This window comes from Coturnix japonica, chromosome 2 (assembly GCF_001577835.2).
Source record: "Coturnix japonica isolate 7356 chromosome 2, Coturnix japonica 2.1, whole genome shotgun sequence".
NCBI classification, from domain to species: domain Eukaryota; kingdom Metazoa; phylum Chordata; class Aves; order Galliformes; family Phasianidae; genus Coturnix; species Coturnix japonica.
In genome coordinates this window covers 19,212,998-19,234,813 of record NC_029517.1, presented here as the reverse complement: position 1 = coordinate 19,234,813, position 21,816 = coordinate 19,212,998, and the positions used below count along the sequence as shown (strand labels likewise).

Below are 21,816 nucleotides of genomic sequence, written 5' to 3'. Positions count from 1 at the left end.
CCAAAACATGAAACTATGCTTTTTGGTATATTTAACACACACTGATACATGTATACCTAACCAATTCTTCCTTATATGACAATGCAAATATATTAAATATATACACATATAATTTTTGCCTATCTATACCTACACACATATATAATGTCATCCCAAGAATAACTGTTTCAAGTCATTCTTCTCTTGTTCCTTTTGTGTTGGTATAGATCCTGAAAGATGTGATTCATCGCCAACTTCCATTCTTCAGTCACCATTTTAACTGTTAAATGCATCATGGTGAGATCTTTTATAAGGTGACAGGGGGATAATGTATAGATAGAGAAACTGAAGTCAGTTCATAATCCTGAACAAAGTGGAAATGCTACTGGAAATTTTTTTTAACCCTTTTTGAAACAAAGAACTTGTAAGTCAGAATGCTGGTGATATACAATATTACCTGAAATGCACTTACAGTAGTGCTCTGCTTTGTGTGCATCCTGTGCTTTCATAGGGACAACCTGAAGGTTTAAAAGGCTATGCTTAATGTAGTCTCAATACTCAGCACTTAAAAAAAAAACAACAAAAAAACCCAAAAAACTCAAAGATTGGAAGTTAAAAATTTGCCTAAGTTTCCTGATTTAATGCCCCAAAATTGTCACAGAAAACAAGAATTTCAGGCAAATAGCAGGACATAAGATGTACAAGGAAGGTTTCTGAATTGAAACATATAACAACAATCAGATTATGCATGGAGGTTGCATTTAGAGTTTTTAAGATGTAAACCAATGTGATTTGAACTGAAGGATGAAACTGAATAATTTAGAGTTGAGACTACATTTATAAATCTGAAGAGTGTACATGCCCTCTAGACATCCAATCCTGGAGAAAGGAGACAATGTTGAACTATAACAAGCCATAGCTATTCACCTACCACTTCCACCAAGTGCTGTATGGTTTCCAAAAGGAGTGAGAACAGCACCACATACACTCTTGTCTGGACTGATCATATTTAACTGCTTGGAGTTGGTTCAAAATAGGTTATGCCATCAAGATAAACAGGAATTGTAGCCAAGAAAGGGAAAAAGAAAGAAAGAGAAAGGGAACAGAGAGGTAGTATGTCACAGCTGCAGGCAAAGACAGGCAAGAAATACCTCAGAGACTGCAGCACTGCCTTTTCTGCACCCCATACAGTATGAGAAATGATAGTCAAATGGTACAGATTGAGGAAGAAGGGAATGACCACAGCATCTCTACAAGATGTAAGTTATTGCCACCTACTGGTTCATTGTTAGACAATTCTTCTCGTTCCTAATTCTAAATTCTATACAGACTATTAGTTTATCTAGCATCCACCTGCTCTAGAACTGACTACTCATTGCCAACATTATCACAAACGGCTTCAGAGCTTCAGCACTTCTAAGTGTCTGATCTTTCCAGGTTCAGCAATCATAGAACTTATTAGGAACCTCATTCTTTCTCTTGCCTGCATCTGTGAAAGTAGAAATCAGGACTTCTACTAGCTCCCCTCCCCATTCTGCATTTTCACCAACCAGCCTTTAAGATGGAGGTTTGCAATGTACTCACTGTAAGAAAATCACCCCACTGGCTGTTTGTTAATTAATACATTCAGGTTAAAGACTTTTAGATCGTACTTTACAATAACTTTATTTCAAAACACAGCAGTGATGTTCACCATATAATTACATTTTTATAATTATTGTTCTGCATTTTTATTTGCAAACTACCTCTAATACATTAGCCACGTCATTGTGTTGTTAGTAGGATTGTTAGCTCTAACACAGCATACGCAATATTGCAAAGCTGCTCTTGGAAGAGGAGCTTTGGATGAAGATCTGGCTGTAAAAGTCACTTAGAAATAAAATGGGTCAGTAGGTCTTTATCCTCTTCAGCAAGATCAGGTTCATAGGATAGCACACTACGTATATTGAGATTTTGCTTTTTGTTTATTATTGTAATTGTGGGTTTGGTTGTGTTAGTATTTCCACTGAGGATGCCAGTGTCTAAGAAAACCTAGCATAAAACCTAGTTTAGTATTTCTAACTTTTTGACTGGGTATTCTTTACAACAGAAATTCTCCTCTTTTACTAAGTAATTACCCTACATGTATTTCTTTAAGTACTACTAGCAACCTTCCTATAGTTGAATGTATATGATAACATTTAAATTCTTAATTCCATATCCAGATGAGCAAATGAAGCCATTCCACGAAGGCTAATACTGACTTAAATTATGAGAACTTGTATTAACAGCCTTTTGCACACATTATGCTGTGCCTTCCAAAGGTACCTTACAAGGTCAGTCTTCAAATACACAGATTCTGTGGGGCTGCTGACAATGGTCTGCAAAGCAGCTATTCTTAGGATTCAGATTATACATACCACTTATCACAGTGAGGAGTGGAAGAGAAAAGCTATTTCAAATCCCTGCAGGCCTATTTATTCATATGCTCAAAGCACTTTCTCACTGCCTTCTAAAATCATTTATAATATGTTCTGTGTCTTATCAGGTGAGCTTTTGTAAATAATTCTGTGTTTTGGACACAATATTGTACACATCTTGTATGTATATTTTGTTGCTCTTTCATTAAAAAATAAGATGGATGAAATCAATTCCATAAGCTGTACTGCTATCTACTCTTAGCATTCTCATTTTGACAGATGAATGAAACACTGAGGCTACAAAGTAGAAGGGGCACTCCTTGATAATCCACTAGCTAGAAAGGATTATGTCATTTCCTATCAAGTAAAGTAACGAATGTGTACTCATTTTATTCTCTGATAAGTGATAAGACTGACATCAGACAAGTTCCCTTCTTCACACTTTTCCTACACCAATAAAGATCGAGTGGAAGTATTACATTAACCAAAAAGGGATTCAATTCCTTTAGGTACCTAAAATGAATGTAACAATCATGTTTATCTGCATCAATAGCCTGACATCTCTGATCACTCTTGATCACTGGAATGCAGCTTGGATGACATTTAACGAAATGATAATTTGTTCTGTGGAAAAAAAAAAACAAAACTCAAGTAGAATGCACTGACTATGTCAGTGTTAAGTTTAATCTATCAAGAAAATCTAGAAAACACTATCTTGCAATTTCTATGTAAATGTGTTGTTTAAAAATAGTGGTGGAAAACACAGGTTGGGGAATCTTTGTATGTGGTTCAGAATAGAAAACATTATTTTGTTCCATTCATCTGTTTTTGTATTATTAGCCTGGTTACATCTGGAGTATTTTGCAATACCATTTAAACTAAGGAATCAAATAGAGGTCCTTAAATTATAATCATTTATGAAGTTAATAAAAACAAGGTGCATTTGGTCAAGAGACTAGGAAGATAGAATGATACTTACTCCTCCTCCAATGTAATCAAAGAGTCAATACTGATCATACCTGAGTGGATAGTCCATGCCTGTAAAAGGAAAGCACAGTTTTGACAGTAGATAGCCATGACAAGGGAGCTACGTGTGGAACATGAAAATAAAATAGGGGTAAAACTCCTCCTTTGTCCTCCCAGGTTTGATCAGGCAATTTTTACCACATGTGAAGAGATTCCATAGTTACTTGTTACCTATTACATAAAATAAATAGCTAGCACTGATGAGAACTATTAGGTTAGGCATTAATTGGCTTACCACACCTAAACAGTCTCTGCTGGATGAATAGTTGTCAGCCAAATGGGGAAAGGCTGATCTCCATTGCTCCTTGGAGCAGACTGAGCCTTGAAGTAGCTGAGCTCGCAGCTTCCTTGTTCTTCTCTCCTCTCTTAGAACATTATATCCTTTCTTGTCAATATTTTTTCTTTTGAACTTCTGTCTACTTCCATCCCAACAATCTTACTTCTGTCTACAATTTTATCTTCCTTATCTCATATGGCTCCAGGGTACGTGCTTTCTCTCAGCTCTCTCTCCACCTTGCAGTCTGACTAGGAGTATGAGCCAAGTTTATGCAGGTGTGCTGAATCAGACCTGGCCTTGGATCAGAGGCAACACAGCCCTAGGAGGAGAATGACAACAGCCCCAGACTACTAATATTTGTTCCCACTTAATCAGGAATAGAAACTTCGTAGTTTGAGGAAACTGGGACTTTAGGAATGATGAGGGAATAGGAAGAGAAATCCCTATATACCCCTGCAAGGGATGGACATTAAGGCATCCTCCCCCTGCTCTCTTATGCTTGTTTTCTGTATCCATGCTATACAAGAAGTGGAGAGGGAATGCAAAAGAATTATAAGAAGTAGAACCTGTCTAGGCCTGAAACGAAAAGCTCTGCTACATGATAGTTAGCTAATGGCTCAGCAGTCACATAGTTCTCACAGCTTAAATGAACTGTACCAGCAAATATCCCCCACAGCCATATAATGGTGTTATGAGACCAAAAAAAAGTCAAAGTCCAGAGAAATCTTCTCTGCCAACCCCAGAATTACCAGCGTCCCAGCTCTGATGTTGGTAAGAAATGTATTGAACAAAGGATTTAGTTCTGATCCTTTGAAGAGATGTACTGACCAGGGGAGAAGTTCATTATCTGCTTCCCCTTTCATACAATGGGACCATTGGATGGAATGTCATGAGTGACATTTTTACTCTTTGGTCCTGAACTCAAAACCAGGTGAAGCAAGGATAAGTTCCAGTGTGGCCCAGGCATTCTTCCACTATTGGGACACACAGGTTTGGTACAGCTGCATTCAGAAAGAAGAGCCAAGCGTCAAGGTTAATTTATCATCATTGCAAGAAACCTTTACGCAGTGATCTACAGACAAATGTCCATTGTGATGCAAGAACCCATTCTTATCTAACTACAACACATGCAGAACTGTGTGTGTGGATTTGGAAAAGGGTCACAGCAGCAATATTAGGTAACTCATAAGTTCTCTACCACTGGAGAACGTCCACAGTCAGTGTAATTTTCTTTCGTTCTACAGATCATATTGCTGCCGCACTGCTGCTTTAACTTGTTTGAATAGGAACTGATGAACAATTTTATATTTTAATGTATATGAAAATGATATGCTTTTTCTTAATTTACTATTTCCAGAATCACCATTTTAAAAGAAAATTTTTTATTATTATTGTTTTCCATAGAATAACCTTAATAATAAATGAGATCTCTTCTATTTTTTCCTTTCTACTAATTGTTTTTATTAAAAAATAATTTAAACCCTCTTACCCTCAATAAGGCAAATTTTTAATTAATAGCTGTATGCAAATGCCCACAGCCACCACATTATAAATTTGATTTCATGGAAGTTAAATTCTTCCATTATTTAGCCAGTAAGCTTTTGTTATTTTATAGAAAATGAAATAAATTTTTAATTACAGATTATCAATATTTTGTTTGTTCATACATCCATATCAAAATTTTCTCTGGTTATAATAAAATATGCAACCTGTGCTTTGGCACAAGTATCATTTTATGAAATTAAAGTTGGATGTGTTTTAGATTTTGCAGAAGATATAAAGCTGATGGTCTGGACTAAGAAATTAGACTGCACTGCATCAATTATTTAGTTCAATGGTTTGCATTTTCATTAGTAAAAATAGGTTCTGCCTCTTTCCTCTCTCTTACCAGCTGTAGGTATTTTACTCAAATCTAGTGTTTCCCCTAACCAGCAAACAAAATCAAAAACCCAGCAGATGCATTAATGAAAATGAACTTACCTTAAATACATCAAATGTTATGAAGCTGTAGACAGCGATACCACCACTGCCTTCTATTTTCTCAGGGTTAAAAACAGATGTCAGATGGACTCTAAAATTAAAATTCAATATTAGTATTGAGATATAACAAAAATGTGCACTAGTCTTGCTCCAGCTAGAATCTGTTGATAGAAGATTGTTCCTGTTGTTAGCATTCCAATGCTTTTCTTCTATTCTTGCATTTGAAATCATGTGCAGATCACCACTCAGAAACCAGAGCAGTGAAGGAAAAGATAAGAATGAAAACCATGGGATCATGAAAGAGTTGGTGTATTGTGTTGGAGATAGTATCTTTAAGGGCATCATAGAAAGAGGCTTTTTCTGAAGTCCTTTTGACTTTGTTCCAGACAAAGACTTGGTTATCTTTCTGTCAAATGAGGTGTTCCTAGTCAAAAGGCAGATTCTTAAAATACTGACTCTGCTGATTCTGCTTGCAATTGCTGTAACTGTGTGAGGTTATCTGTGTTTTCTGTACAGTTTCCTGACTGTGTCAAGATATGATCCCCATGGAACATAATGACTTCAGCTAAACCTGCACTATCAAGGAACAAAGTATTGTGATCCATGTACTGGGCATTAAACACTCCGTCATGTGTGATCCTATCAACTTTTCTGCCTATGGAGCCAGACCTAGGACTCCACTGAACACTGGATCTTAGAAATCAAGTTCTGATGTTATAAGCATGTCAGCATGAGACACTGCCTTGTTCTACATCAGAAGCCTGAGATCTGAGCTATGGTAAACATCTGTTCAGGTAATTGCTGTCTCAAAAAACAGTGCATCACAGGAAACAGCCTTTTGGGATCACCACGTACCACCCCACATGACAGGTTAGAAAGAAACTCACAAAGCTACTCACAAAGCTAGATTTTTCAGTTATTCTAATACTTCAAGGGTCATTTAACTGCAGTTGGGTCTTTTCACTTATTTCAATGGGCTTACAAATCAATCCTTACTGTTGTTATGGAACATTTTAAAACTGTACACCTGACCTGCTCTACAGCCTTCTATGTATGGATTAACTCTGACCAAATGCTTAATGCTAGGACAACTTATCAAATCTATCTGAGGTGAGGCCAAAATTTCACTTATAAAGTGAGCTAAATTTAATTCACCCTGTGCCTGCCCAAGAGACGGGTGGGATCCTGGGCTTTCTTGTTTGTTTGCTGGGGTCAGATAGATACGGTAGTCACATACAGAAAGAATCAGAGACCTAAAGATCTCTCAGTCAAATAATATTTGCGTTAATCACTTTGCTGATTTTTAATTTTCTTGTACCGAAAATACATGTAGGTATAAAAATGTAAATGTGGAGATTTCTGACAAACACAATACTACACAATGCCAATCAGAAAGGAAATGAAATTATACACGAAGCAGAAGAAAATTCCCTGTAACATTACACTGTAGGGAATGATAAGGGAACTATAATTACATTGTAGAAAGAGATGTAAGTTTTCTGCTTTAAAAGTGATGAGAATAAGACATTAAAACCTCACAGATGGATGACAGATGACATAAAATAAAGTGAGGTTTATGCTAATCTAACATGATGTTAGGTTGCTGCTGTTGTACTATGATTAGAGTATTGCAAAATACTCTAATACAAAAAATACAAAAAAAATACAAAAAAGCTGAAATGACCAAACTCAACAAGGCAGCAAATTATAATTTACACGATTGACTGATTCATTTTTTGTCCTTGAGCAAAATTTTTAAGGACTAATTTTCAAAAGGTCAGACTTGCGACAAGGTGTGTGAAAAGGTACTCCTGTTTTCACATGTAATACATGACGGGGAGAAAATTGCCACAGACAGATAACCAGCTATTTGCCTGAACGCAATGTGAGTTCATTTGAATAAAAAACTAAGTGAAAGTCCAGGATTTGGCAAACAACAGAGATTGGAGGAAAAAACTGCAGTCAGTTGGACTGACTAATAATATTCAATACCTATGGTCAACTTTCATTCCAAAGATTTCCAGTTTTTCATGGAGCATTCCTAATTAAGTACTCCTCAATTCCTCCTTCTGTTGAAAATATTTGAGTATCTTACTATCCTGTTTATTTATTTATTTTAATATGTTTCAAGCTTGTATGTATTTGAGGAAAGAAAAACACTGAATGATTTGGAACAACATACATGTACAGCAGAACTAATTGGATGAGATTACTCCCAGAGTTGATGGCATCATTACTACAGGAAGTTTTAAAACATTCAGTGGCACAGGAGGGCCTTCACACAACTCTAAAGGCCTAAATGTAATGCATTATCTGCACTGCAAATGTCTACAGATCCAGTTGTATTAGACCATGCTCTAAATCATTGGACTTTGAATCACGGTAATAACAGAAACACTCTATTTTAGAGGAGACATGACTACATGAACAGTGATGCAGCAAGGGAGATGGAAATAACAGAAGTTTACTTTTCAGCATTTTTAAGCTGACGATATCCACAAATTACATCGAGCCATATTGCCTTTTCAACAGTTATAATACTGACTCAAATTACAGTGAGAAAGGTTAGTGTAATCCTCCTTGTGTCTGGCTACTTGAAATTAATCTCCCAGTACGATTTTGGAGTTCGTACCTAGGAATCTCTCTGCTTTTGCAAAATGTATATGCATCTTTTATTTTCCATACTTTAATTGGTGTAGTCCATTTTCTTTAACAAGCTCTACTTCTGGAAGCAAGCCGTCATTAACTGTTAATTCCAAACCCATGAGCATCCTGCTCTTGAGCATTTACTGCAGGCTTCAGTTTTAAATTCTTTTAAAGTCAAACTATGATATAGCCTAGCAGTGCTAATTTTGAGCTGGATATTTGGCAAGGTATACCAGCACCTGGTTTTGAAATACTGAAATGGGATTTTGAACACTGGAACTGTTCTGAGTACACTGAGATTTGGCCTCAAGTACTAATGCTGATCTGAGGCTATGTGCACCTGGTTTTGGCCATATATTATCTGTGATAATAGATTATTCTGCCCTGGACAATTAGGTTCAGGTTTTCTGTGATTGGAGCACTGAACTGAGAAATAGAAAATCCAGGTTAAGATCCATAGTGTGACAGATGGCTCTTGAAAACAAAACAAAACAAAACAAAACAAAAAAAAAAGAATTAAAAGTTGAAAGGCAAAATTTCTTAAAGATTAATTGGTAAACGGCAACTGGGGGTAATCTCTAAAGGTTCTTCCTCTTTGATTGGTGTTTTTCTTTCTCAACATTCTTAAACCATTGTTTCCCAAATATTAATAAGGTATGTGTAAGAGCATTCATTGACAACTTGAGCAAAATCAGGAATTTTAAAGTTTACATTTGATACAGAGAGGGATAGGGCGCACTAATCCTACTAAACGTCCTAGTGTTATATATGAGCATGCACAGGTCCTCCTAGATTCTTTGCTGAGGTGTGTGCAGTGTTTATGGATTAGTGATTAGAAAATCATCTGTCGTAGTCATTAATACTGTTGTGGTATCCTGATGGGGTTGATAGGTAGAATTTATGTCAAAGCTGGGAACATCTCAGCATTTCTACATAGAAGCATAAAAATTGATGGCATTTTATATGTGATACCATCTGCTTTTTATGGGTTTTGTCTTCTCTGGATGTTTTTGTTTTAATTTATTCTCCTAGGAGAATTCATTTCTTTAACATTGAGCTTGTTAATAGGAAGTAAAAAATATTGCTGTATGTGTAATACAGATAAATTATATAGTCAATTGTATAATATGGCTGTTTGAGTGGATTTTTTTTCTGTCGAGAAACATAACTGAAATGGGCTGATTTTCAGACGCACCTTATATCTCAGCTCCTGCTGTCTACCAAGGAAATTCTGGGCAGCTCCAAGAATTAGTTCCCTGATTGCTACATTATGAGGAGGTTATAGACCTTATTGACATCACTCACCTCTTTCAGCTCAGAATACACAGCCCACCCCGCAATCAATCTCCCTCTCATATTTCTGTCCATAGCAGCAGGCATTATTGCTTGATGAGAATGTTGTAATCAAACTACAACAGCGTCCTCCAAACCTTGAACCTGTGCCCAGGCTGTGAGGCTGGTGCCTCCACTAATTAACTATTTTAAATTTAGCTGTCAACTTTAATTAGGAAATCCATTGTCTCAAAATATGTGACCTGATAAAAGGAGACAGTAAAAGCATCTATGAAAGAGTGAAACTTAAGCTTTGTTTTTTATTGTGAGCTTCAGCTTCATATCAGTAGAAGTTAAGGATGTGTGGTTCCTGGTGTTATGAGGTGCAGCACAGCCTTTCCACATCTTCACTGCTTAACTCCTGACATCTGACAAGTTTCTTTTTATTGTCTAACCCTGTAAACACACAAGGGAAACAGAAAGGAAGAATGTGTACAGTCATCTGCATTTTCAACCAACCAGCCAGATACATTAGCTCCACAAAGTATGTGCTCAATGGGATATGTAAGAAACTCTACAAACATTAAATCTAAATTAAACTGTACAAAAGGAATAAGCAATATGCAGTCCACAAAAAGGCTGCAAACTATGTCTAGGATCTTAGAGTCTGCCCAAAGCTCTGTTCTGTCCCACTGCACCCTCATTAGTTCATTATCAAGCCAATCCAAAGCTAGCTCAGCCTGTGCTGCCATCAACATGAGATTCAGGCAGATTCATATTCCTTCCTTTCTAGCCTTTGTGAGACCATACATAGACCCGCTGTGGCAGTCTGGGGCTCCCTAGTTCAAGACATGTATTTGTGCAAGTACACAAGATTACCAAAATGGTCAAGGGGTCAGAGCACATATCACACAGAAGGCCTGGTTTACCCAGCCTTGAGAAGAGTAAACTGAGGCCTACAAATGTGAAACCTCCTGTAGCTGGAGGAAGAAGGCTTCATCAACAGGCTCTGCTTGATCAGGTAGCCTGTAGTAGATCCCAACCACAAGACTCTTTTTTTTGTCCTTAGTCTCCAACTCTCACCTGTAGGCTTTATACTTGCTCATGACGATTCTTCAGGGACTGAGCTTCACACTCGATATTTTCTTTGATGTAGAAGGCAACGTCAGCTCCCCTACTTCCTCACCTGTCCCTTCTGAACTGTTTGTAGATGTCAATAGCCACATTCCAGTGGGAATAATCCCACTAGATTTCAGTTCTGGCAACTACACTGGTTTTTAAGTAGCATGGTGCTTTCCAACTTCTGTTTGTTTAAAGCCATATCAATGAGTTCAGATAGATCCTGGAATTCTTTTCCTCCTATGGCCTATATGGATTCCAATAGCAACCATGAGGCCAGGGGCTGAGTAAACCATCCCACCGTTGAAAAAGCCAAAATTCTTGCCATGGTACCAGACTATTATCCATGCATTATCACATTTTTTCCTGGTCCTCTCAGTATCCCTCCACTACCACTCAAGGGTCAGAGGTAGCACCACTTGTACTCCTGCACCATCCACTAACCATCACAGTCCCACTAAATCCCTTTGAAGTGTTCCTTGAATTACTTTACATTTACCATGTCGTAAATTTGTTTTGTCAGTCAGTAGTCTGCATCAGTTACTTCACAGTACTTGTTCATATTCTTACTTGGGTGGGCAAGGTTATTTGAGCTGACCTATATACTCAAATCCACTTACCTCCAAAACACGGTGTTTTAAAAATATCTTTCTAACTGCAATAATCTAAATTTAGAATGTTTGGATTTCAAGAAATGCAGTGGTTTTTTTTCATACATATGCATTGGTTTCCATTGACTCATATACAGAATGGAGTCACAGAAACCATTCTTTCCACTGCGTTTAAAAAGCAGAAAGATTATTTGTCATCTCTTCAAGAAACGTGTAACTTTCATCTCTTCTACTCTTTCAAAAAAAGCCAAAGTTTGACTTATGCCTGTTTTTGTTACACCTTTGCAAGGAATTTACCACCATTTGTCACTAGCGACCCTTCAGAAATGCAACTGTCAATCCCTTAGATAAGATGTGAAAAGACAAACAAGTTGTACTAGTTTGCTCATCCAGTTGATGAGAGTGAACCTTCCCATGTAGGGCAATATATATGAAGACATTACTTTCTTGTGTTCAAGCAGTCTCTTGGAGTTTTGCCTGGGCTGAAATAAGAATGAAGGAATATAATAATATAATAATAACCAATGTCACACCTCAACAATTTCCCCCTCATCTAGAATTTACACAACTGTTCCTATAATTTATCTTCATTACCCTAACCTACTTATAACATGCTTCATATATTCTGTCTTTTAGTGCAGATGATATTATTTTATGATCTGCTTGTCAAGTATGCTTTGAGGTTTAACAGCTGAGCATTCAAAAAAGTCTAAAATATATACTGTATACAAACCACAAGGACAAAACAAGGGAAACTACTGAAACTGCTGTGTGCATGCACATAGGTACTACTTAAAACAGGGAACTTGGGACACAGGGGAAAGACAACAAAGACAATGCCTATTTGTAATGGAATTTTGGTTTCACACAAGGATAAGAACTGAATTTTATTGTTTTGTTGAAGGGCACCTTAACAGCCAAAATGATATTTAACTTTCAGAATGAGACTCAAATGTGATATCTAATTTATATTTTTGCCTCTCCAGACCAAATAGCAATTGTTTTGTCTGCGTTTGAGAGGAGATGAAAGAGCAAACAGCAGTGCAGAAGGATACTGAGGCTAAAACCTTTCAGATGGGTTTGTGAATATACAGGTTTGCAAATATCGATGGTTCTTTGCAATAAAACCCCATTCTTATCAATTTGACTTCAATGAACAGGGAAATTAAACTAGATTTCACAAGCCTTCCAGCATTAATTGAATAATGAGATCAATTAGCAATGCTGCTAAATTATTAATTGAGCTTCATACATATAACCACATTATCTCATACCTTTCTCCTTGTAGGTAATGAAGCTTGTCAGGGTAACCCTAGTACAAGTAGAGGCAGAAGTAACCATTCTTCACACATAGTAATCCACGGAAAGGAGATTTTAAGGGTAGGAAATTAATGAACACCATCTGAGTTTCTTCCAGTAAAAGTATATTACTTGCTATATAAGTTCTAATGTTATACAAGAACAAAGAAAGTGTTAACATTTCTCTGCATGTCCAAGTAGTAATGTCTACTCATTCAAATCTCCTGTTAACTGGAGTAGATTTTTTTTGCCTTCATGTGCTTAATGGATACAGATTTTGAATTTAGTTTTATACCATCTTTGTACTACACCATTGCTAACACAAAGCATATGCTAACCTGCTATCTGTTAGCCTTCCAAGGGACATCAGTTCATTTCTTAGATATGTGAGTGCATTTTACTCAGGCCGCTGGAAGACAGAGAGCTCTGTCTTGAATGGAGGCTTTCAGGAGTCTCCACAAGGAAGACAGTCAACCTGTGTTGCCTTTCCCATCTTTCTGTGAAGGACAATGGGGCACAATTTTTTTTGTGCAAAGGGACATCTTCTCTCACTGCCTGCCATGGCCCAAGCTTTCCTGGCTGCAGTTCTTCACTAAGAGCTGCAGCTTGTTCATTCTTCTAACTGCAGTGGGAAAGGGAGAAAATGAGAAAATTTTGCGTGCTTGGACTCAAGAAGCCAGTAGGTGAGCACTCAGCTGGCGGGGAAAGGAACTGAAGTCTGTGTTTAAAGATGTCACATTTTCAATAGCAGCAGCAAAATCTTTGTCATGGTTTCAGATCAGGACATCCTAGTTCACACTGAAATCTAGGAGGAGAATTTAAATAGCAAGGGAAATTTCAGGGAGTACAAGAGAATGTCTAAGTCATACAGGGATACAGAGCTTCTGCAGGAATTTGGGGTTAAATCACAAGGAATTGCTGAGCGTATCCAGAACTTTAGCTTGACCAACAGACACTCTGTTAAGGTTTTGACTAGACTGGAACTTGCCCCAAGTGCAGATTTTAACAAATGCAAATCCTCCTGTGCAAGCAGCGGTCTCTGAATTGGCTCAGGTTGCTGTGAAATCAGAACCAATTCTCAAGCTAGGAAAGGATCAGCCCTGTGCAAATTAGAAAGTAGCTGTTTTAGTCCATAGATGCTGCTAGACAGGCAATGTAAGGAAATGCTGAGAACAGAATTAGTCTCTAGGAAGAGAATTAATCAAATGCCTCTGCAAATAAATGTGCTGGACTTCTGCAATAGTAGGCAATATAACAAGAACACTTTGAATTTACATTAAAACTACACTAATTCTTTAACTAGTCAAATTTAATTGCATATCGTACTTTATCATGCAAATAACCGTGTTTTCTGAATATATACTGGGGAAGAGAGGGAGAAAATTACTTCAGAACTTCCAATTAAGCAAGACAGATGAGAATCAATGACATCTTGGAAATAATTTCAGTGCAGATAAGACTGAGAATTTAATGTGCTCAGTAACTCTTAACTTTCCAAAATAAGCCATTAGAAGTGCAAACCACATCACCCATCCCAGGAATCTGCAAGAAATCTATTGACAGATAAAAATTCTCACTGAAGATCTTTGTATTGATTTACATGTTTCATTAAATGCACTAAAATTCTGCTTGCAGTGAGTGCTTCACTGCTGCAGTGACAGGCATTCTATAAATGCAAAAGACAGATTTAAAGTTACTCCACATGTGCTCTTGTGTAACACTAAGAACACTTCACTGTATCTAATCTGAACTGGGTGAAATTTTGTGACAGCAGAGTACCTGACAGCTAGTAGCATCTCAGTATGTGCTCATTCTAGCTGTATATCAATGTGCGGCTTTGCTTTTTAATTCTTATCTCCCATCTGTGCTGGACAGAAAGAATTTGTTGTTCATATATCCACTGGAGAGGAAAAACACTGAATTATGACCTCTTTTGATTTGATTCACTAACAGTATTGTTATTCTAAAGGAATCTGAAGTGAGTTTTGGTTGATTGACATCAGGAGGATGCAAAAGTTGTCACAGTACTGAAGAAAGAAACAAAGAAAATCATAACCTTATCCAGACAGTGCCAGTGATATATGATGGCAGAAGAGAGAGCTCTGGTGTACACATCCTGAAAGGGTTATTTATTCAGATTTCTGAAGAAATCATATTTTTTCCTGATGTATGGAACTTCCTTTCCCACTTGATGTTTGTTATCTTGAGAAGAGCAGCAGAGTTCCAATTATCAGAAGGCGTTCTGCTGGCAGCAGCAGGAGGAAGATTTTCCTACCACTCTGTGAACTGGAGATGTGAATATTTACCCTTTCTATTGCCAATACATGAATTACCTCAAGTGATAATGACCATTATAAGTAAAAATTATTATTTTTTATAAATTTTGGGGGGAAAAAAAAGAAAAAAGTTGTGGAAGGGGTATATTTTATGACATTTATATCCTAAATATGAAAATATTGCTTCATTATCTATTTTTCCATTCTTTTTATTAATTGTACAACTTAAAACCAGCTTAAATAGATACCTACCCCCACTGTTTGCAGCAATTCACATACAGAAAAAATAGGAATTTGTTTTTGTTCCTACCTTCTTCATTTCTTGCAGATGTTTTCTGAATACAAAATATGTTTTACCTAGAAAAACATCTTCAGTAAGAAATTGAAGAAACGCGAGAAGCAATAGGTATTATGTAAAAGTAACAATATTTTATAAGTAAGAAGAAAGTGTTTTCACCTCCAAATTTTAAGGAATCTACTCAAAAGCAACAAATTGAGAACCACTCAAATGAATGTCCATTAGAAGGAAATTTTTAATGAGAAATTAACTGCTGTAAAGAGGTGGCCTCAGCATAAATGCTGGTCAGTGCAGCACTACTGATTGTGTTACAGCCCTGTGATGGTGCCCAGCTGAAACAATCATTACTTACTGTATAGGCCCACATGTTAAAAGCTGGCTTTAGCTTCTGAATGCTAACATTAACACCAGTCAGAACTCCCCTTTTATATCCATATCATTTGAATTAAAATACACAGTTCAAACAAGTTCCAGCTTTCCAACATAAGTTTTCCCTAAAAAGAGAGACAAGTGAACTGTTCTATATCAAAAAGAACACAGTGTAAAGAGTAGATCTTATCTTTCCTTACTTTCACCACTTACAAATTACACATCTCAGCTGTTTCTCTTGCTTCCCTCTACAGCAGATGAAGGGATGGAGGTTAATTTGACATAAATACAATCAGAGGATCACGGTTGATCAGAATTCATCTGCTTTGCCAGGAGTCCTGGAAGCAAACAAGTTAAATGTAATAAAAAAAAACAACAAGGCCTCTGTGCTGCCATTTAACCCCAACACATTCTCAGGTGAATGAAAAATGAACTCCCACCTGATTCTACACAGCAAAATCAGCCAGCTCAATTGCCAAGCCAACTGCAGCCAAACTGACTTTACCAGGAACCTATATTTTGGCTGGCAGAGACTCATCGATTTGTCTGAACAATCATCTGGATCACAGCCATAGCAGATAAAAAATTGAGACTAACTTTTATGTAGTGAATGATCACTGCAAGGTTACAAGTTGTTGATTTTTAACAGCAATAAATCTCTGTTATTTAGCACGTGAGATTTCCAGAGATGCTCTAGCTTAGTCCTTCTGCTGCTGTAAACCCTTCAGCCCATCCTACCCAGCAAAAGCACTTTGGAGGCTGAAATATTTCTATGCAAGGAGAAATATGAAGGAGAGAACTTCCATCATAACACCCATCTGTGCTTCTTTAGTGCCCAGTATCCAAAAGTCCCATTACTCTTGTAAGGCTCTGCAGGGCTGAATATATTCTGGTTGCTCTCCCTTTTGTCCTTGATGTGCCTCTTGTATGTTGTGGGCCAGAGGGACTGATGAAAAGATAACAACATCAGTTTTATGCCAGCTGCAGATTTCTCTATTCTTGGGCAATCCTTTGCTGCACACTAGAGGCTGCTTCAAGGTCCCTTTATGTTCCTCAGGTGGTTGGACTTCAACACAGGCTTGAGTCCAGCCTTCAGAAAATATTGCATGATTCACACCCTGTGATTTGTGTCAGCTTGAACAGATGTTTGGTTATAATCCTGCATTCAGTTTGAAAGTTCAATCAGAACTTTGCTTTTGTCTCCCTGTTCAATTGTGGCTGTGTCCAAAGTCCCAAAAGGGATGTGAACGATAACAAAAAGGGGTTCCACAGGTACATAGGCAGGAGAAGACAGGCCAAGGAGAGCGTTCTCTCTCTGATGTAAGGTAATGGGGAGCTGACTTCCTCAGACATAGAAAAAGCTGAGGCACTCAATGAGTGCTTTGCCTCAGCCTGGTGGTCAGACTTCTCATGTCTGCCAGGACCCTGAGCCTCTAGGTGGGGGTGTGGGGAAAGGTTTCTGTCCCACTCTAACGGTAGAACAAGTCTGAGCCCTCCTCATGAAACTGAAAGTGTATAAGTCTATGGGACTCTCTGAAAGAGATGGCTGATGTGGTTGCTGAGCTGCTCTCCATCGTATTTGAAAAATCCTGGCTGTCTGGTGAAGTCCCTGGAGACTGGAAAAAGGGAAACATTACACTTTTAAGAAAGGAAGAAAGGAAGATCTGGGGAACTACAGGCTGGTGAGCCTTACCTCTGTGTCTGGGAAGATCATGGAGCAGATCCTCCTAGAAGCTATGCTAAGGCACATACGAGACAAAGAGGTGATTTGAGACAGCCAGCATGGCTTCACCAAGGGCAGATCTTGCCTGACCAATCTGGTGACCTTCTATGATGGAGTGACAGCTTCAGTGGACGGGGGAAGGGAGATGGATGTCATCTACCTGGACCAAAGCCTTTGACATAGTCCCTCACCACATCCTTCTCTCTAAGTTGGAGAGGTGTGGATTTGAAGGATGGACTGTACAATGGATTAGGAATTGGCTGGCTGGATGCAGCCAAAGGGTTGTGATCAATGGTTCTGTGTCAGGGTGGAGGCCAGTCACAAGCGGTGCCCCTCAGGGGTCAGTCCTGGGACCAATGCTCTTTAACATCTTCATCAATGACAAAGACAATGTCATCAAGTACACCCTCAGCAAGTCTGCAGATGATACCAAGCAGAGTGATGCCATCACTACACTGAAAGGAAGGGAAGCCATCCAGAGGGACCTGGACAGACTTTTTTTCTTGTTGCTTTCGCTTTTTTAAATGGAAAACAAGGCCTTATAAAATTGCAAGTAAGATATATAAAATGTAAGCTTCAACCCAATTGGGATGCTGAAATGGTGTCAGAAGACGGGAGAATTACAACATGTCTCAGGTTGGAATGGACCTTAAAGCTTACTCAGTTCCCACCCCCACCAGTTCAGCTGCCCAGAGCCTACATGGCCTTGAGCACGCCAGGGACGGGGCAGCCACAGCTCTGAGATAACAAGCAGCAATGAGAAACTGCTCCTCCTCCACTTAGATATGTCATTTGTAACTTTGTACATTCCTGTCAGACTTCACAGTTCTCTTTCACGACTCATAAAGAATCTTCCACTGCTTTGACTTTCCTTCTCCTCTCTGAACTTTTCCTAGTATCACTATGTTCTATTCAAGCTGAATCTTCAGCACAATGAAAAATGCAATCCCAACACTGTGCAATTGCATAAGAATTTTTATTGTGGTTTTATACTTACTCTCTGTTTTCTATTTCTTTCTTAGTAATTCCTATGATATTCATTGAGTTTTATGCCAGCTATTGAGAATTGTCCTGATGTTTGAGCAGATCTTATACCGTAACAAAAATTTCTCTTTCCTGAATGGAAATAGGTAGTTTAGAACCTACTGTCATGGACTGCTTTTCCCCCTGTGCCTCACTTCACAATCATTACACAGAATTTCATCTGTCATTCTATTGCCTGCATGGTACAATAACTTTTCTCCCAAACTCAGTGCAGTTTTCATTTTTATTACCCTGAATAATTTGGCATCATCATTAGTCTCCTCATTCTCCAGCTTTTTCTTTTCTCTATAAACTGAACATAAACGACCCAGCAAAAGATCCTGTAATCTATAACTTCTCTCCAATGCAAAGCCTCAACATTTATTTCTTCTTTTTGTTTCTTACCTGCTAACTTGTTAATCTATAATATGACTTACATCTCTCTCAGAGGCAACTTAATTTCTTTAAGAGCTTGTGGTGCCAGCTGCCCCCAGATTTATTACCAAATCATAGAATATGGTACTTATCCACTTCATAAATTGCTTTCATATCTAAAGATGAGAAATACTAGATATTAAAATTTGTTGCAAAATCTGTATTGGGTTGCATTAGATAAAAAATGTTATGAAAGATGTAACTGAAGAATAGGAGTGTGAAGACTGCATGGTATTTTGAGAGAGATGCTGGATGTTCTACAAAACTCATGCCCTCTCAGCCCAAGGCTTTCTGAGTTTCAGCAGAGTTATTGTTTGTCTAATTTCTCCATGTGTAAAATGGGCTTCCAATTGTGACTGTGTCAGGGTTAAATAAATGTAGACCTGGTAGCTTATCAAAAAAGGTGCCAAAGAAAGATGAACTTTTGCTAGGTTCCAAGTACAGGTCTTGACAGATTTGTCTATTAAGTCCCCAGAATCTTCAGTGTTTCAGTCATATGGTTTACTGTTGAGGGATTTGATGTCTGCTGTTTTTATTATTTTGCTAGGAAATGACCCACTAACAGCCTGGAGATAGAACAACCAGAAAAAGAAAAAGGGAACAGTACATCTGTGATGCAGACAAAAAGAAAAAAAATAATAATTTTGGCACACAAATTTAACTCTATTTTATTCCCAAGTAATTTTGAGCATTGCATTCTCAAAGTTTATCTCTAATAACAGTTGCACGGCTTTTCCAAAGTTTTTTTTTTTTTTTAGCTATGTAACATAACATTGGAATAAAAATGAAAAAAGTAGGTCAAAATGCCACTCTTCAGATTTTACCTAAAACCATAAATCATGTTTTGGCTTGACAAAAGTTAAGATCTGAACCAGCTGCTCCTGATGTCAGCTAATATCATCCCACTGATTTTAAGAGGAGTCCTTTTAAGAACCTTCATGAGCAGAAATATATTTTATAATTTATTTTTGAAATATTGCACAAATTGCAGAGGATTGAGATGGAGTGACAGAGTAAACAAAAGAGAATCTGACTGCAGTGGCTGGCAGGACTCAAATCGAATGTGAGTTATAATTGGGCTGTGTATAAGAGATTAGTAAGATGTGATTCTGCAGTACTTTTAATTATCATTCATTTGATTGGAAATACTCAGGGAGAGTGCTTAAAATATGTATTCTCTATGGACCATACCCCTGTGAGAAAATGAAAAATATTCATTGTGAGTGAGCAAAGAGTTTTAATACCTTGCTATTAAAATCTAAACCTCTTGAATTACTACTATAGCTTTGTGCAGCTCCCTGCTTTTGTTTCCTGTCGATGTTTAGCACAACCAAGAGGCAGGGACACCACACTGTTGTTGAACTGACAGTGTACTGTCCCCTCTCAGAAATTCCTGTCCTCTGCTTTTGCACCATGATCTCAGCAAAGGCAGTAAGAAAGTCAATGGCTTGGGCCATCTGTGAGACTGAAAATAAAGGCTCAGAATTCAAAGAACCCAAAAACCCAGAGCAGCATTTGAAAGAAATCTCAGAAGACCTACAAAAGCAGAGTAAGCAAGAATGAAAATGATGTTCAAAACCATAAGGTAGCAGGGCCAACCTGTGTGGGTCCCAGCTGCCATCATAAATGTGATGCATTGCATGGACGTTGGAGCCAGTTGCAGAGGGAGGCACAGAGAGGCCAGTGCTAACATCTGAGCCCAGCTCTGACTTTGTGTACTTCCCTTTGTGATTTAGAAGAGGTTTGCCACTGCTACGTGCCATCAGTCTTCATAAATGTGAAGACACACTGTCATCTTCACTACTCCTGACTGCAAACACAGGTTCTCATTCAGCCGACACACAGGTCTCTATAGAGCTTTGCCTGGTCTAAATTGTTGAGGAATAAAGTAGTGACTGTAATAGCGATACAGTGATTTAGAACATGTTTTTATTATTATTCTGCTTACTATCGTGGATTATTTATAAACATATGTCTACAACAGGTAGGATGTCTCAAAATCTTACTATGTTTGGTTTCTTCTAAACACTTCTTAAAAAATATATCTTTCAAAAAGATATTTTAGGGTGGTTACATTTATCGAAATCCAACCTCAGATGCTCAGATCGGCTCATCTTGTCTGGAATTCGATGTAATTAAACACTGCAAATTGAATGTTAAATTCAATAAAAATCTCTCAGTAGGCTAATGAAAAATCATTTGTAACCTATCAGAACAGAAATCTATAGACTGAAAACACATACATTCTTCCACACGCTCGACTGAAAATGAATTTCCTCTCCTCAACGATTGAAAAAGATAGAAAACGGATAATAAAAATCAGGAAACTCTGTGATATTGCATGGCATGTTTTCCCAATCTGAAAATAGACTTGTTCTCTCAAACACTGGATAATTTTTTTGTCTTTAGGAATTCCTTTTTAAAGAATTGCTACGCATGGAAAGCTACTGCTATGGAAAAGTCACATGGGAGAGCACAAATATTAAGACCAGGTTGTTCATTGCATCTACATTTTTCTTTAGAAAAAAAAAAGAAACAACAACAACAAAAAAAAACACAAACAGCTTTGCACATGGTTACGATTCAGAGATGGAAATTTTGTGCATTCATATTACCATAAAGTATGAATCATACAGATCTCTCATTGTGTGATTATGCAAATACACATTAATTACACAATTACAGGCATCTATGGTGTAATGAAATATGATTAATTATATTACTTGCTGAATGCAATATCATTAGCTACTAGAGGTCCATAGATACATTTCTTTTTTGGATTCACAAACGATTTAATATTATGAGGGAATTATAAATTATTGTAACAACAGCTGATAAAAGCAGATGGAATAAACTTAAATGAAGCCAAGATGATTTACACAGCTTTAAATTGAACAGTTTGTGTATTTATCCAGCTATAAATGTTTTGCTCCATAATCATGAGTTCTGTTTGGAAAGAAAGTTTTGAGAAGAAAAAAAAAAAAAAAAAAAAAAAAGACAAATCTCTTAAAGCACACTTTAAAACGGTAAGCGGTACTGAAGGAAAAGTAATCAGTGGGAGGTGATGTACAGCTCCCAAACCAC

General features: G+C 37.6%; 1 long non-coding RNA gene across 1 annotated transcript in view; it reads right to left on the bottom strand.

The window, feature by feature from the left end:
- Positions 1 to 9,871: 9,871 nt before the first annotated feature.
- The window catches only part of LOC107309069, a 45,012-nt gene continuing 33,067 nt past the window's right edge, over positions 9,872 to 21,816 (bottom strand). Inside the window, exon 2 of the long non-coding RNA XR_004306391.1 lies at positions 9,872 to 10,035. This is a non-coding gene — a long non-coding RNA (uncharacterized LOC107309069). The remainder of the gene's footprint in view (positions 10,036 to 21,816) is intronic.